General features: G+C 40.0%; 1 protein-coding gene across 2 annotated transcripts in view; it reads left to right on the plus strand.

Moving 5' to 3' along the window:
- Nucleotides 1-19,095, plus strand: part of LOC121505663 (chemokine-like protein TAFA-5) — a 272,623-nt gene that overhangs the window by 215,758 nt on the left and 37,770 nt on the right. The gene's annotated exons all lie outside the window — the stretch shown is intronic.

Here is a 19,095-nt window from a genome sequence, read left to right on the forward strand (position 1 = left end):
TTCAGAGAGTGACGGGGGAACAGGGGTCTTCCTGATAAAAGGTCACAAATTATTCAAAATACTGTAAAACACCATGGATGGCTCTTGATTTGACATGGAGGCTTTTATTTTGAAATGCACACCTTTCCCAATGGCCATATGACTTCCTTTTCCTGAAGAAGTCCATTAAATGAAGAAAACAAAATAATGGAATAGAAAAAAAAAAATAAAAAATTGGACCCTGTTTTTTAAAATGTTGATATTCATTTTTCCATTTGTGTTCAAAATGAAAAAACAAAAACAAAAACGAAAAATGGCTTGTTTTTCCATTTTTTCATTTTCAGTCAAGAACAGAAAAATGGGATAATGAGAGTTTCTCACGTTTTTTTTCAGTCTGGTTTCAACCAGGAAACTAATCTGCCAGAAAGCACACTGACTGTTTAAGTGTGAGTCTGGATCTGTAAACCAACAAAAAATAAAAGAAAACGTATCAGAAAATAACAGACCGAGTCTGTAAAGACCCTAAAGGCTCAGTTATAAAGCAGCAATGGACAACTGAGGCCTGCTTGGATAAACGCTGTGCACTCGATTAGTGATAACAGATCCATCAAGGTTTCCTTCACACTGCAGCACGTTGGGGCTCAATCAAAGTAGTGATTCCTATTTTTTTTTTTTTTTTTTTATCAGTGAGTTTTTGCACGGTTACAGTTTTTATTCTGGTGTAAATTTACAATGACCGTCATTGCTGTCCACAGGATTTGTGTAAATAAAAATAAATAAATTCCCTTATTTTAATGATGCCAGTACAAAATTAAGTCAGGGTAATTTCGTAAACCAAAGTAAATCACAGCCCAAGCTATTATTTTAACTCCATAAATATAAAACAATAAAGAAAAAAAGATGATTTTTTTGGGCTTTAAATATAAGTGGTGTGTTCATGGCTTCCTGACTCTGCAAAGAGACGCAGTGTTTTTTTTTTTTTTGCTTGTGTACATGTCCTCGTCACATACACCGTGCACTCTGCTGCACATTAGGTCAAACAGAGTGCACCGCAGAAAACGTGCACAATGTTTTTCTCTTGACGTCGGAGGAGGTTTGATATTTTTCACACTTGATTCACAAACTATAAACAACTGCAGGTGCATGTCCTGATTATTGATCTGCTTTATTTAGCATTTCTACTCTATTTCTATGTCACACAGGTAAAAAAAAACCTATCTATTGTTCCATCCAGGGTAAAAATGTCTCTTATGATGGGTATATTTTAGTCTGTGTAGGAGTTTTGACATGGTGGATGCCTGCTCACCAGCTGCTTCCAGGTGTATGTGTCAGAGGTTCACTGTTCACACTAATGTACTGGCGTCTCTGCAGACACCGTCTCTCTGTAAGATGATTTCTTTCCCACAGACTCCTGTTCACATTGACATTTCCTCCTCTGGCTCACATTGCCTTTGGGCTCTCTTTTTGCATGCATATATGTGTGTGTCTGGTGGACAAAACTCGCACGTGTGTGTGTGTGTGTGTGTGTGTGTGCGACCACAAATCAGGGGTTGCGGTTGGCGTTCAGCTGTGAGGAAATGTCAGAGCACATCTGCGAATGAACGATAGCAGCAGTACCTGGTGGCCTGTTGACACACACACTAGAGAAAAACAAGCCTGGAGCAATAGCACAGCACACACACCCTGCCAGTTCTGCACCACAATGGCACCTAGCATGAATAGTATGCAGAGAGGGAGGACGTAGCTGGGAGCTGCAGTGTGGCACAGAGACTTGAGTGTGGAGGTTTAGACATGAGGGAGCAAAGGAAAACCTATAGTGGCATGAGTCACAGCCTCTCATGATGGAATATCCTATCAAAGAAAAGAAGCAAAGGAGGCTATGAAAATTCACATTTAATATGCAAATTACAGTAATTATTACATTTAGAATCAACTCAGATCATGCACATAATAAATGATGATAAAGGACTACAGCAATCCAATAAATTCATAACAGATTTGGGTTATTGAAGCAAATAGTTGGCATTTGGCTAATTATCAGGATCAGGACTTTCTTCTACTTTATTATGGTCACTCAAATTCAGCAATCTTCTGGTCTTCTCTGGTTCTTCTGGCGTTATTTCCACTCTCCACAGTGTCACCAAATATCCTGTATACAATCCAATCTGATTGGCTATCTTCTCACAAGAGTACTAGCCAATCAACACTTAACCCTGGGTGCCACCGACGCTTTAAGCGAATCGTATTCCCTGCTGCTACTGTGCCGCTCTGTGCTGTTTCTCATGCAGACTGAGCTATGGCTAAACTGCTTCTTTTTGATCGTGCAGCTTTACTTATCGCACATTAATTAGCAAAATTGCAACAAGCAACATTGCTGATTTAAACAGGCTCTATCTGCAAATATGGTGCCTAATGTTGTCACCACTTTACACCAGGAGATGGCGGACATGAGTAACTTCAATCCCAGCAGCATTTGTGGGTGTATTTCTATTCAAAGTTTTGGAGACAGAGTTTTGAAAGACGCACCCCCGGTCGAGGAGACGAGGAAGCCGTAGTAGTGGTTGTAGTCGGAGCAAGAAGAGAGAAAAAGAGAGAATTGTAGCGAGAATACTCACAATGCTGGGAGGAATAGAGGAATATTTACCCTCTGCCATGACGTTCAGTCATCCGGTGAGACCATGGGTGAGACTGAGGGTGCGTCTGTGAGCAGCGACAGGAAGTCAGTGCCCCATGACAGTCCACAAGCAGCACACACTGCAGCTGATGCTTTGCCTCACCGTGGCTGGGGTGCTAGTAATCGGTGAATGCTGAGGAGGGGATGTGGTGGGGGTATCAGGGTGGTCAAAACACAGCGAATAGTGAGGGAGGTAGCGGAAATGAAAAACACAGCGGAGGTAGAGGCAGACATGGTAGAAGCCATGGGAGAAAACGCACAGCCAAAAGTGGTGGAGGCTGCCTGGTGATGTCAGAATATGCAAATTAGATGAGTGAATTTACTCCCATCACAAACTTTGGGTCATACTGAAGATTTTTCTCATTTACAGTATGCCTTTATCTCTAACCACGTTCAAGCTACAGCCTTTTGAAATCTTGATATCAAAAAACTGTGGCACCCAAAGGGTTAACCATCACCAGGATGACGTGCAATGATGGCAGGGACCTGTACCTGTAGCAGTGTCACACACAGACTGCAGACTGTCCGCTGACTGTTGGTTTTGACAGCACAGAGTCATAAGATTAAGAAAATTAGAGGTTTGATTTAGTGGCAGCGTGATGTGCTTCAGGTCATGTGACTTGCATCACACATCCTGCAATGTGACTATTACAGTGCTGCCCACTGATCAGTAAATCACAACCCTGTTGCATCAGTGCATGTGTGATGGATCAGTAGCATTAGTGCTAGCATCCTAGCTAACAGTTAGCTCATTTTGGACCTATTAAAGGGCGTCAAACTATTACGGAGGTGATGCTGGAATCATTCATCCTTGCTACCCTTTTACCCTTTTTCAACATTTTTCTGCCCATTTTTGCTACAACTTTTTTCATTTCCAGACTATTTTGGTTGTTTTTAAACCTTTGTTGCTGATTTTAACCCATGTTGTAATAATAATAATAACAGCTTGGACTTGTATAGTGCCTTTCATTGACCCAAAGTAGCTTTATGTCTGTGATAGCCACTGTTTTGCCAGCCTTAAATAATGTCTTTAATGTCTTTCACCTGTTTTTGCCACTCTATTGCCCATTTTTCCAGTTTTGCCCTTTTGAACCAGTTTTTGATGTTTTTCGCTCTTTATTGCCACTCTATTACCCAGTTTTTATTTATATATTTTATTTTGCCACTTGAAACCCATTTCAGCCACTTTCAATCACGCTTGCCACTCAGATGCCACCTCTAACCCAGATTTGATGTTTTTAACCCCTTGCATGACATTTTTAATCCATTTTTGCTGTTTTTTGCCTGTTTCTCATTTTTTCAACTGCTTTGCCATTACATCCATTTTAGCCACTTCTTTCTGACATTTAGATCTCATCTTTGCTACTTTTCACCCACGTTTGCAGCTTCCGTTGCCAGTTTTTACTCATTTTGCTGCTTTAAGGCCATTTTTGCCAATCTTTTTGCCTCTTTTCACGATTATGTAATTATTTTCCATTATTCAGTTTTTTCTGTCCTATTTTCTGGCATCCTGACATTTTTGCACATGATGGGATGGATTTTAAAGCTTACCAGTACTTTCCAGATGGTTTAGTTCAGTGTGCCTGTCCACGTTGTTACTTTAACAATAAAAAGGTAATTTTATTTCTAATTAAAAGGATGCATTTTGAAAAAGGCTACATTTGTTTACAGCATAAATAGAGAACATTTATGTTTATCACTCCGGTTAACCCTTAGAGCCTACAGCTACTTTTTTCAACACCGTGTCTTGACTGAACATTTTTCTTAAAAAGCTTGTAAAACATCAACCCTGTGGTGCACAGTCAAGCTCTAAACATCATTTCTTTTAGGACAACCTGGGCTTTAAGAATATATCTACTACGCTAATTTTACTTGAAGTTTGAAAAAGTTATAGGACTCTAAAGAAAAAAAAAAAAAAGAAACAAATCGAATTTGAATCTCAAAGATTTCTATTGATAACGCAGTAAACAATAGTGGCAAAGCATTTTCTTTGCACAGACTTGTTCTCCATCTCTTGGGGACAAACAGTGAAAAAAATAAACATTCTGTGACTAACGGTTTTCAAAATATCTACATATATACACAAAAAGTCTATGCGCTTTTTTGCAGATTCATTTGTGTCATTCCTTTAAGCAGCATCTTGCTATTGGAGGACAGCCCCTCCCACAATGCATTGCATGTAAACATTGCCCTCAACAAATATGTCCTTGCCCATCAAAGAAAGCCAAAGTAAGTGATCGAAAAATGGCTTAAATTATTATCAGATCTAACGTGGTGGATTTAATCTTTTTAAAGTTCTGGGCTCGCTAAAGTGGCATCCTTAAGTGCCACGGAGGATGGTAGCAAACGAATGGCAAAAAATTCAGCTTTCAGAGGCAAAATAGAGAAGGCGTCTATGACTTATGGTTCAAAAGTTATTAACATTTTTATAAACTCATCACTTCTTGTTGTATACGACAATGCAGTCCTCAGAGACCCCATCAGCCAAGTTCTGGGCTCACTAGAAAATGTTCTGTAAGAGCTACGAATCCATGAAGAACATATTTAGAAAGGCACAACACAGAGCTTTCACAGTAAAAAACAAGTTTGTGTCTACGACATACGGTTCCATGCCACATGAGCTCTAAGGGTTAAGATAAAATTATCACAGCTTAAATTTGTCAGCATACCACTGTTGTGGTTGTAAAACAATCTATTTTCTAGCCCTTCGTTAGTGTATTGGTTCCTTTTGCTTGTAATTGTTTGGTGATTAAATCAGCCCTGCTGTTTTTCATTGAATTGGTTTTCTTGCATGCTTCTTATAATACTGGGTTCTATCCTCAGAGTTAAATGTGTTGCTGTAAGTTACTTTGGAAATGTTGAAAAAATAAAAGGACTTAAAGCAAATGAGTTAAAGGGGCATAACCTGGATTTTTAATGTTATGTGTTGCAGACTCTGAAACAGCAGTGTGGCTGTTTGCAGCAGCCAAACTGTGTCTATCCAAGAAATGCACAGAATCCCCAGTTAGATGACAGTCAGGTAGATTTTATGCTCAGCTCCCGTCTGTGGTTCCATATTTAGCTGTAGGATTAGACATAAGTGGTATCAATCATTTCTTCTCCCTATCTGCAAGAGAGCATGCTGTTCCTTCCAGGATTTTTTTTGATGCATAATCAAAAGTAATGGACCTACATTAAAACATTCATCTTTTTGGAATAAAGCAAATTGATAAGCCATTTTTTTTTTGCATTTTTTTCACTGGAAGGCACTACTCTTTTACCATTAAAGAGATTAATTTGCATGTCAGAAACAGAGAGGAAGCTGTTATCTCTTCTTTAAAATATTTAAGCAACCCCATTGAAGCTTCTGCTTCCATTTTCTGCTTTTTCCGAATGAAAATGTCTGTTTGGTGTTTGAAAAACATCTAATATAGCATAGATACAAAAAAGTATTCTCGTGCAGTCATTACCATAGATGTTGTATTCATGGGAGCAAAGGATTATTAGGTGACTCCCTCTTGTGCACACACATAGCTGCAGACACCCACACAGGCATAGATGCATGCACACAGACACAGGGCTGAGGTCTGGAAATGTCAGTCAGCATGCTATCTCATTATTTCTGCCTCTTGAAGTTTCATGAGTGCAGAGGAGCTATTTGGGCCACAAATTCACTTCACCAAAAAATCCTCAGGCTTTTTAAAAAGGGGCTTGACAGCTTTTAGTGTGCAGATACTCATCAAGGCCGCCAAGCGGGTGGAATAATCTTATGAAAATCAGGCAATGCAATAGACTGGAAGGGAACAAGCATGGGTGGGGAAAAGGAGGCAAAGGGAGAAAAACAGAAAAGGGGGAGATGGGATGAAGGCAGGAAGGAGGGTAGGAGAGGAGAGGAGAAAGAGGAGGGCATTAAAGTGCAGAGAAAATAGTGGAAAGAAGACAAGGAGGTGGAAGAGATGAGCTGTGGGCAGAGGGAGGGGGGATAGAGAGCTGGTGGCTAATTACAAAGCACAGGGATTTATTTCTTTGCATTGGGTTTTTCTCCACATTCCACTGAGCCTTCTTCTAATTCCTGCTAGGCTCGGTGCAGGTTTAGGGAGCGTCTGCCTACCACAGCAGGTCAGATACTACAGTTAATTATCCAGATTGGAGATCCACTGTAAAAGGAGACATGGGAGGGGATTTCCATGATGAAAGCAAATCCTGAAGTTTTAATGGCACTCTGTTGGGCCTTTTCAAGCCGTCTTTTGTTTGACTGTGTTGCCTGACGTGTCAGCAAAGAGATTATTCAGCCTGTGCGTATGTGTCTCCAAGCGTTTTTTGTCTTTTTTTAATAGAAAGCACATTACGGCTGTGCTAGGGTGTGCATGAGTCTGAGGTAGCTCTCCTGTCGCTAGGCTGTCATCCTCATGGCCACCAACTTACAAAAAAAATAAATCAGTGCAGAAAGGCTTTAATTGCTAGTTATTTAACCACAACAAGCACAAGGAATAATGGAGAGGCTGCTTGTTCTGTGTGCATCTGTGCACATGCTTTATGTGTGCTGCAGGGGAATCTTACAGTAAGAATAACTACACAGGGAGAACGTTCTGGCAGATTCATGGCACTCCTTTGTGAAATGAAGACACAGTGAATTTACTTAAAAGGCTTTCAACTCGCCATTACTGAGCCTGAGGAGACTGGTGCAGCATGCTGATGCATTAGCGAGGCAAAGGTGGGCAGGAATGACAGCGCACTGGCAAAGAGCAAGAAGAAAATACATATAAATGCATATTTAAGTGAGAATTGTGTATGTGAGTGTGTGTGTAAGAGAGAGAGAGAGCTCAGCTTATTTTTATGAATCAGGAATAATGCTGCTTTACCTGTTAGACCGGGAATGTCAAACTCATTCTGGATTAAGATCTAACCATCTAAGCAGGGTCCACATTTAACCAAACTATTAACCTCATTTTCACCAGTAATGAATTATGGGGGGGGGGGGGGGGAATAGCACTGATGATAAATGATTTTGAGATTTAAAAAGTCGAAATGATAAGTTAAAAGGCATAAAATCTGAAATAAAATGTCTAACTTATGAGTTTGAAAGGTCAAAACACAAAATTGGGTGCTAAAATAATGCTTTTAAAAGGAAAATACACAAAAAAGAAAATCACAGTCATGTTTTTAAGGCAAAAATATGACTTACTAGTTAGCATGGTGTCCCTAAATGTCAAATATGAGATAAAGGTTAAAATGATGAATTGAAAAGGGCTCAAAAGCCAAATAAAAAAAAATAAAAAGTCCAAATAGTGGATAAAAATTCAAAATGGTAAGTTGAAAAGGTCAAAATAGTAGATGAAAAGTTAAATAAATAATTGAAAAGGTCAAAATATGAGACAAAAAGTACAAATAAAAAATTAAAAAGGTCAAAATATGAGACAAAAAGCACAAATAAAAAATTGAAAAGGTCAAAATATGAGACAAAAAGCACAAATAAAAAATTGAAAAGGTCAAAATATGAGACAAAAAGCACAAATAAAAAATTGAAAAGGTCAAAATATGAGACAAAAAGCACAAATAAAAAATTGAAAAGGTCAAAATATGAGACAAAAAGCACAAATAAAAAATTGAAAAGGTCAAAATATGAGACAAAAAGCACAAATAAAAAATTAAAAAGGTCAAAATATGAGACAAAAAGCACAAATAAAAAATTGAAAATCTCAAAATATGTGATAAAAAGTCAGAATAAAAAATTGAAAAGGTCAAAATATGAGACAAAAAGCACAAATAAAGAATTGAAAATCTCAAAATATGTGATAAAAAGTTAGAATAATAAATTGAAAAGGTCAAAATATGATATAAGAAGTCAAAATTATAATCTGAAAAGTTTAAAATATAATACAAAAAGCCCAAATAATAAATTGAAGTCATAATTGTGCATTTAAAAAATTGAAAATATGAAATAAAAAAAAAAATGAAATTCTTTTCCAAATTTCTTTTTCACTAATTATTTTTCCCTTTATGTTTTCACATTTCTGTGACTTAAGGATTTTTGATACCATCAAGGTTAAGTTTACATTTTTATACTGGAGGACATCTGCAGACCTCATATTTTAGGGCCAGTTATACTAAGAATAGGATTTGATCTTGTGGGCCGGGTGTAACTGTACCACGGGCCAGATTTTGCCCCCGGGCCTTGAGTTTGATACCTCTGGTATATTTATCAGCTTCACCTTACCAAATATATTGGCTGTGTTGTCGTGTTATTTTATGCTCCCATGCGAGCCACCAGTTAGAGCCTCATGAGTCTCATAGGGCTCGCGAGCCGCGGAATGAGAAACCGTGCTGTAGCTGGTGGGACCTCCAGTCCTCCCATTGAGGAACAATTTCCTGTTCCACACTTTTAGAAGCTGTTTTTCGCAGAGTGGTGAACCTCTGCCCATTTTTGCTACAGAGAGACTCTGCCTCTCTAAAAATGCTCCTTTCATACCATACTTTTTTGGGATGTGTTGCTGCCATCAAATTCAAAATGAGCTAACATTTCTCATGAACTGGTGAAATGTCCCAGCTCCAACATCTGACACACAGTTTATGTTCTATCGTGGATAAAAAATGGGTTTAAGAAATTTGCAAATCAGTGCATCCTGTATTTATTCACGTTCCTCACAGTGTGCCGACGTTTTTGGAACTGAGGTTGTATTTCAATGTTGAAAATAACATTTGTCCTTACTGTGAAATGTGTAGTCCAAGCATATCTGCTGTCCGACATCAGCAGCTCTTGACACACTGCTGATTCTGCTGGCGGCCCGGTCCGTATCTGATCTGTACAGTTTGTAATTATCTCAGTGCATCACCTTATCATAGCGCCATCTTTAAGAAGGGTGCTGCACTGCATTTATTACTCCCAATCTGATCTGTCGTTAGCCTTACTTTCTGTCTTTCCTGTCGGCTTTCTTACCATCTTCCTCTCGCTCGTTCTCTCTCTCTCATAGGCCCATCCCTCTCCTGCCATCTCAGGCTTGGCTTGGCATTAGACTGAATTTATTAGGCCAAGATGCTGGCTGTTGACATGAGTGTGATCTACCATTTGGTGGGAAGATAAGTGTCCCATGGAGGATGTAATAATGTTCTCTCCCTCTCTACTCCTTATCTCCTGCTGATGAAACCACGGCTGATACCTTCCTTTACACACAGCATCAAATCTGTGTCTGCTGGTTTTTTCCTATCCATTTCTGCCTTTGCTTCTTGTTTGTGCCCAGCTGCCTGCCTGTGTGGGTGTGTGGACATGTTTAAAGGATATTTTCATTCCATATCACCCTTGAATCTTATAAGTTTCAATATGAGCCACTGCCCTCACACCAGTAAAGCCTTGATATGGTCCAGTGGTAAGAGATAGCAGCACTATCAGCCAGGATGATTGTGGGAGATGAGTTTAGTCACTGACATGAATCTAGATGTGCCATGTAAGGTCTGTAGAAACCGCCTTAAAAGTCCTCCACTCATCACAGCTTCTTGAAAATGGTAAATGAACATGAGCTTGTATAGCATCAAAGGGCTCCACATTCACACACTGATGGGGAACACAGCTATGTGAAGTGGCAGATTTAGCTAATCCAGTGACAGACTGGCACCCAACAAGATCCTGGTATTTTCAACAGATCGACACCAACACAAATGTTCTCAACAAGCTTTCAGACTGAGTTTTTACATATAATTATATCACTATAGTGGCACATGACAGGGGCTCAGTGGGTTGAGTCAGTCGTCTCATAGTCGGGTTTGATCCCCAGCTCCTGCAGTCACGTGTCGATGTGGCGTTGATTTAAATTAAAATAATTACCTCCACCAAGGAGGTCATGTGATCGGGTGGGTTTGTTCATTTGTTAGCACCATAACTCAAAAAGTCATGGATGGATTTTCATGAAATTTTCAGGAAATGTCAGAAATGGCACAAGGAAGAACTGATTAGATTTTGGGACTGATCATCAAACTCATCAAATACACAATCCAACAACTTCAAAACGCTCTCGTGGACACGTTGTGACCTGCACATTCACCACGCTATGAAATAATAACGTATAATTATGTAACATTACGATACATGATGCAAATACTCGGAACTACTTTCTTGAGTAAACCACTTTTCCCGCTTTTGAAATCCCTCCGCCCAGCAGCCGTGTCTGGAGTGTAGCTCCGGCTTTGCATTTGCCTCTAAAACAACTCAGTCTCATAATGTTCCATGATTATTTAGATGTAGACACGTGTGTGCACATGCGCAGTACAAATCGGGTTTCCGGGACGGATTGGGTACCCACAGGCTCTTCTGCGGCTCATTTTGTTATGGTGATGGATTTCCTTTGCCAGTAGTCATGTCGTAATTTCCTGTCATTGATACGAAGGTCTGAACCTTTCAAAATAATGCTTTCATGCTGGGCATGAGCCGGACAGTGATTCCGTTTGGTCCAGACCGAGACCACCTCTGTTGGTCGAACCAAGGTCTGGCTGTTTGGTCCGGACCACGGTCCAGGGGAGGTTTCACACCTATCATTGTGGTTCGGACCAAACAGAAAAATCTAAAAGTCAGGACCAAACGATGCAGGTGTGAAAGCCCCCTTAGATCGTGGCTCTTGTGATGGTATTTTTCAAAGATTTGTCTCTTTGGTTGAGCAGGGTTGAGTAAAACTGCTCTAATTTCTTATCCTAATACTTTAATCATCATTAATCTTTCTTATCTTCTGATTAGCTATCAAGACTTCATAGCAGCACAGCAACAATAATAACAATATGATCCAAACACATGATGACTGATGATCCCTGATGCTGATCATTGGTGATACCTTTGCCTCTTTCCCCTCTTCCTTTACTTGCCTGATGCTGCTGAACATTCCTCACTCGTAGTTTTCCGCGCTGCTTACAAAGTTTCTCCATCATCTTCTGCTGACACAATTTTTTTTTTCATAACGTACTAGTTTATTGTAAAACTGTTTCCCTTTCTTCTTGTTGTACTCCAGCGTACTGCAAACAGTAACAACAACAGGACAAGAGAAATCTCATCACTGATCATCGGCCATTAATATCTAAGTAATTTTAGTATAGAGTATGACTTTTGGAGAATTGCTGAGCATGCATATCGAAAATGCAGAAGTAGTAGTTTGAGAAGTTTCTTTTGATTCCGATAGTTTGTTTGACTGTGTAAGTGGGTCACTCTAAATCCTTTGTAACTGCTGTGAATCTAAGCTAACAACAGCTGGCATCGTCCTCAACTGGGCCGATGGTCGCTATGGGCAGGGTTGAGTACAGCTCAGCCAGTGATGCATCTTTCTCACCCAATCAAAAGTTGAGAGAAACATGGAGAAACTAAGCCAGATTGAAAACCCAGCCTGGGTTGGCAACCTACAGCCTGCCCCTTCTGCCAACCTCCTCTTCGTGATCAGGCACAAACACACAGAGCTCCTGGGCCCGAAACGGGGATGGCCCAGTTTCAGACTCCAGAGCATTGCCTAACTTGTCTGGGCCCATGCCTTTGAATTTGTCCACTCCAAAGAGTTGAAGAAGAATGTAACATGTTGGCAGTTCAGACATTGTCAGGCTACTGCTTCATGTAAGAGCAGGGAAACTGCAGAGTGTATGTACGCCAGGGCTGCAACTTTTAAATCTGCAGATGACAAAGTAAAACTACACAACACTGATTTAAGTCATTTATTATAAGGATAGGTTACATTACCCCGAGTGGAGTATGCAGCTTGCTGTTCCTAAACTCTGCTGTCTCTGCAGTTGGTACTGTGAAAACATGAACGATGTCTTTAAATTCAGTAAATTCCACAGCTGGATTAATCCTATAAATCTAATGTGAGGAAGGTTTAAATGGAAGCCATATGAGGCCATTTCTTTTGTTTGTCCCCCTTAAAGACGCCACACAAACCCAGATGAACAGACACGGCCAATGATGCCAACGTTTGAAGACAATTTCTTTGCATTTGTGGAAATCCTGAAACATGTAGCAACCCATGTGTGGATGTTAAAGAATCCATGGCAACAACCTGTTTAACCATGACCTGTTTCAAATCGCATTTCTCTTCTTGCTGCATTGTCCTTGAAGTGAAAACACTCGACACAGAGAGGGACACATAACAGGAAGGTTTTGTGCTGCAGCCTTGAGGCAAACTACAGTAGGGCCACGTAGTTCCACCCTCAAGTAGCATGTCAGCAAAGTGCACCCGGCACTTTAATGCTTTACATTTGTGACAACTTAAGGCTTGTTGTTAACTCTGCTGACGTCGTGTTCATGGAAGTTTCATTATTTAGCCATGTAGTGCTTCAGAGGGCGTGCATCCTTCATGGGTTGATTGAAATATAGATATTGTTTATAGTGAAGGGATATTAGCATTGTGCACAGCGCTCTCTGATGATCTATATGTGTGGTTATGACAGCTACTAAAGGTGCCCTTAGAGCAAATTTATAGATCTGGAACTGAACAAAATTCCCTTATGTTTTATAAGAGAGCCAGAAAGCCATGAATGCAAAAGGAAATGATGTATGCATGGCCGACAATTCATCCTGGATCCACTGCTAGCCATTAGAGAAGGATAATTTCTATCCATAAATGCATACGGATATGAGGATAAATGCACGTACCTGTCTTACTTGATCTTATCCTGTAATATGTAGATATACTCGGTCTTCATCTCACATATTTACTTGGAGATGTTCTGCTAATTTTGCCTTTTTAATGTGAGACAACCTGAGACATGATGCTGTAACCTCATCTTCAGGGGAGTTTCATATTAGACAGAGGAAGCATTTCATTACACATGTATATAAATGATCATGATCCTAATATTCACTCTCACTCTTTGCTTTCTGCCTTCTCCCCCTAGCAGCAGGGATTTTCATTAACTCTGTTGATTTTATGCAAAGCAAAAAATATTTTTTGTTTACAGAAACCGAGTGTGTTGACAATGAAAGCTCCACGGGGTTTCTGGTGTCGAATGTGGCGTTTAGTTCCATTTTCTATTTTGAGTTCTGGCCTCATTCTTGCTGGTTTTTGTGCAGTCTAGATCTCATATTTAATTACAAAGGCTCCTTGCAAGAGGTATGGGTTTAAATCAGTGATTTCTTTCAAACACATTTATTCACTCTGCCTTAGTCATAATGTGAATTTTTATTTAAGTTCATTGCTGTTAGAGCAAACTGAATGTGGGAATGTTACTAATTGAAAATTAGATTTTGAAAAGAGATATTTTTGATAGAAACTTATTGAATTTTACCGCTAAAACTTTCTGTCATAAAGAGTTGGGTGTCACAGTTTTTGATACAGGAGGTTGGCAACACATTCCCTATTTTGTATAAAGAGGAAAAAGCTGATTAAGATGTGCTCCAAATAATGGTTCAGCACAGTGTTACTCAACCCAGCTCAACCAAAGAGCCAAATTACTGAAAAATGCCATCGCAAGAGCCACAATCTAAATAATGATAGTGACTAAACTGGGCATAAAAGATGGGAAAATGGGGTAAAAGTGGCATTTAATGACAAAAGGCAGCTGAAATTGGCGAAAAATTGCAAAGAAGCAGGATAAAAGGGGCTAAAACTCACTTTGGTGCAGCCAAAAAAAAAAAAAAAAAGTACAACATTAACTTTAAACTGTCTGTTGTCAACTTTATGTTTGTTTAGTTCCTTACCAGTATTTAAAGTGTTTAGAGAGTGTTGAGTTGACAGAAGAAGACAAAAGTATAACTGTGGTACTGCAATCTTGTCTTAAAAATGTAAAAGTGATATTCTTACTGGTGTAAATAAATAGTTTGGTTAAATTTACCATATTTTTTCAAATTTTTGCTAAGCAAGATTTTTGTGAGAAAGGAATTAAACACCTCTTCCAATAAACGGCTGGTCTGCTCAGGGATTGAGACAAATAAACGCCCCCGCTATTATTTGGTATTTTATGGTATGCACTGCAAACTCAAATATCATCAGGTGAGAAAAGGCGTGATGACTCACAGTGTATGCCTACCTGTAGATTAAAGGCCAGTTGTAAGGTGAGAGGGAGAGAAATTATCTAGCTATATAAATCTATTTGGAGAAACAAAAACTATCTAATCATAGATTCTAAATATTCCATTACACCTGATGTTCCCTGTACATATCATAGACATAATAGGTGTTTTATTTAAAGTTGGTCAGACCCACAATCAGTACCTTGATTTAACTCCAGTAAGTAATCAGTATCATGTTCAAGCTTTCAGCTTTATAAAAAACAAATTTCATGTAGATTGGTTCAGGATTAAGCAAAGTAGGGCAGATTTTACAGGTGAAGTGGGCTTATTCATATTGAGCATTCGCTAATACCGCCCATTCCAAGATGGCGGACCGGCAGACGCACAGCGGCTACGTTTAACAGCCGTGGACGCGTCATCTAGGTATCCATATCTATGGCTAGCTCCACGTTCTGAAATTGTTGACACAGTCCAAAATTGTTTTTTCCTTTCTCTTCAGTTCTGTTAATCCACACAAGCACGGGGTGTGGATTCACGATGGGCTTCCCAGCCTTCATGCTCAAAAACACACTCTCATTAAAACCATTAAAACCACTGGTGGCAAACTAAAGCATTCCCACCATTCCCAGCCAATGGCAGGCCAAGAAAACTGCCCAAAAATGCTTTTGATGGAGATAAAGGTAACCATTCACTGGGTACAGATTCACCACTGATGAGTTTGAGGGTAAAGAAACTTTTTTGAAAAGCCTTTAAAGCTTGTAGTCTCCTAACCCTGACCTTCCCAACCCATCAGTCCACTACATCCCCATCTATTTCCCCTAGTCCATGCTGGTGCAGGGCAAGGGTCACCAAGGTCACCAGCTTGGCAGCAGGGATTAGTAGTGCAGGCTGTGCATGTTCCAGTGCTGGGTTCTGGAAAAATGGCCATTATCTAACTTCCAGGCAGCCTTTCTAGGATCCAGTGACATCTAGCATGGGATTTGACAAAAAAAACACGAACAAGCCTCTATATAGAAAAGCTATATCTCCAATCTAAACTGTTACAAAGAAATAGCTAAAGCTAATTTAACTAGCTTAGCCAATATCTGCATTTAGGGCTGTCAAACTGTGAAAATTTCCAGTCATAATTAATCTCAGAATTACTGCAGTTAATCACATGTAAATGCATCCTTTTTTTTCACATTTTACAGTTTCATTTTTGCATTTAAAGCTGTTTTTGTGTCATTATGGATTTCTCTACTGCCTAAACTAAAGGTCTGTTTATATGCAGACCTGCTTTTAGGTAGATCAAAGAATATGGCATGAACCTAACCTCAGAAGAAAGGAATGTGAAATAAGCAGACAGTAAAATGTTAGAGATAACTTTTGTAAAATGAGACATTAAGATCAGTGGTGGACTTATTTTACATCAATGTGGCTGCAGGGAGATGCGTCAGTGGCTTAACCAAAGTGTGACGAAAGGGGAAATAAAGCATGTGATTAACCATGATTTTAAGAAAAATAATGCACTAATTATGGACATAATTCAAAGTCATGACTCCTGCATGCTAATTGGTGTTACTGTATGACTCAACTGTAAACATTCTCCACCTCAAGGTGGTCATTTTGCCAGTCTCCCTGTCGCGTTCTCACCCACAGATGGCTCATTAGCAGCCTGTGCGGTAGCTGTTAGCAGTGGCTTGTTAGCTGCAAGCAGCTCGTCAGCCTCTGCTACTGGGCCTGTGTTGTCATCAGGGTATGTACGTTAAAATATCCAGCTTGGGGATTTTTCTTATGATTAATAGACTTGAGCTTGTATAGCTGTTTTCTGGTCCAGAGGCAACCTTCTGGTGGAGATATGGCTGAGTCTACCAGTGAGCCACAGTTGCCCTGTTTCTAAAGTTGTGTAATTTTCTTATTTCTGCCAGGCCTCAGCTGTACCAACACAGGATCTTTCCTGGCTCAAACTGAAGCAGTGGTGGCACCATGCACACTCCAGACTTTCTAGGGTGGTTCTAGGGTGCACATTTTAAATGAAAATGTATTTTTCTTTAAATAGATTTGTGCTCTTGTAGCTACTTAAACCCAAAATGCACCCATTTGATTGGCCAATTCCAAATTCTCAATGTTTCCTTGATTGTTAACTCTTTCTTTAATGGACGTTCAATTTATGGGTGGACTCATTTCCATCAGAAATTTTGTGTCACAACCAGCAAAGCATCACAAGCACGAATTTTGTTTTTCTCTTGGGCTCCGTCGACAGGCCCCAGGGCTCGAGCCCCATAAGTCTGTGCATTAAAACAGCCCAGGGTGCTGCAAAGACAGCCAAGCACACACTGTTGACTGGCACAGCTTGAGGAGGAAGCGTGGATGTGCATTCTTCTGTAGTTTTTCTTTTCTCTTGGAAATTTGTCAGAAATGATCCCTTATACTTTCCACCTGCTGTGTTTACTCTTCAGTCAGGCTTGGCCATGAAAGACTTTTTAGAGTTGAAACTGGGGTGTTTGACGGTGCTGTGGTTTTAATGCTAGGGTTTGATGACGTGATATGAGATGGTGATAGTATGAATTATGATAAATAAATAAATGGTGTGTAGATACATACATGGATGTGCTGGGACACATCACAGTGATGTATCCTGAGGTCATCCGGTGTTTTGGATCTCATGTCACTCTCAGGTGAGCCAGCCAGGGTGTCCCAGCAGCATTCCTCAACTGCTTAGACCTTTTGGTCCAAATCCACCTTGAGGCTCTCTATCGATATCTAAAAGTATTAAGATTAATAACTAACGGGGCACCACCCTGGAAACAGGGAACATATTTATATTTGATAAATTTCTGTGATAAAATTCTGTTTCCAATGGCGAATCAATCTTACAAAGAGAGTGACAGGACCAATCAGCAACGAGGGACAGTACTTTCAGGCATGTCGGAGTCGTGACGTAAACAAGCAGCAACAAGAGGCCGGTGCAATTATGGCGGAAGACATTAGCGTGGATGCTGCTAAAGCTCCAGTTTTATCAGAACAGAATTGAGTTGTTTTCTTTTCAAAAACAACAAAAGTCGTGTACTGACATGTCTACGGTTGCCATGGTTCGCGTTATTCCTTGGTAGCTGCGCACACACGCCTCAGTCGTGGCTACGTCACTTGTTTTGTTGCTCTGATTGGCCCGTTAAGATGTGACAGACAGAACAATCATCCAGTCACACTTTGAGTTGTTTTCAAAGCCTCTGCCCTTTCCCAAACGCTTAGTATTGAAAGTTTTCGTGTCAGATTATAAAACTGCTAGATGACTATAAATAAACGATCACATCTGACTTTAAAGATGGTTGACTTCGAGGTAAAAATGGAAAAAGAAACTTAAGCTCTCAGCTAAAAACTCAGAGTGATAACTTCAGCACTCTGAAACTCAGTGGACAGACTTTGATCATGCAGTTTCACTAATGTTTATGAAGGGGAAGGCCCTGTACTGGACATAAATGGACACAGCAAAGTAAACCAACATATAAGCAGACAATAGGACGACAAATGAGGGCCTGATGTCAAACTAGATCCAGGAGTGAGCAGCAGTCAGCCCATTAATGTTCCTTCCACAGTTCCAGCAAGTTAATGTCTTGAAGCATCAAGACTCAGCTTTTGGAGGCGAGCTGGGCAGCTGGTTTGCTGCTTGAATGGCCTTGGGCGGGGGCATGGGGGGTGGGGGGTTAGATTGTGGACTCTAATGGCCTGTGGGGTAGTATTAATTTTGACAGCTGTTTTAATTTAAGTCTCAGTCTTAGTCTTTATATTGAATGCCTTCTGGTTGTAGTCACATTTGAGTCATTTCTACCCATTAAAGTTTTAGTCTAGTGTTAGTCCTTCCATCTTAGTCTTAACTTTTAGGTCTGGTGCATGGTCTGGTACCAAATCATGTTAGTGTGTTGTATGTGAAACCTGGCATCCCTGCTGAGAAGCAGCAGACCTACAGATGCATTGTATTTTCACAGATTTACCCACAGTGCAAAAATATGGATTTTGAATGTCTGACGAAAACGAAATTATAGTCTCCTTTAAGTCATCTTGATGAAAACAAAACTTACTTTTTTGTCAGTTTCAGTCATCAAAAATCCATTTTCAGCTAGTCTTAGTCTAGTCTTTCTCATGGAAAAAGAAGTGTGTCAACAAATGTTTATAGTCAGGTTTTTAGTCAATGGAATTAACACTGGCAGTCAGTCATTTCATGTTCCTTTCACGGTTCCAGCAAGTTAAAAGTCTTGTGATGCCAAGACAGTACCTGTGGACCCCCTGCAGAGTAGTTTTCCTCCTATCAGTGAAGAGAGTGTGTTCTTTTGTTATGCCTTTATTTTGATAGAGGAAGGACAGTGGATGGACTTGGAAATAGAGAAGACAGCAGGGAGAGACAAGGGGCAAAGGGCCATGGGCCGGATTCAAACCCGGGCTGCCCACGTACACAGGTAGCGCCTTAAACCACTCGACCACCTGCACCCCCAGAGAATGTGTTCTGCTGCAAGGG

This window comes from Cheilinus undulatus, linkage group 23 (genome assembly GCF_018320785.1).
Source record: "Cheilinus undulatus linkage group 23, ASM1832078v1, whole genome shotgun sequence".
In the NCBI taxonomy this organism is placed as follows: Eukaryota; Metazoa; Chordata; class Actinopteri; order Labriformes; family Labridae; genus Cheilinus; species Cheilinus undulatus.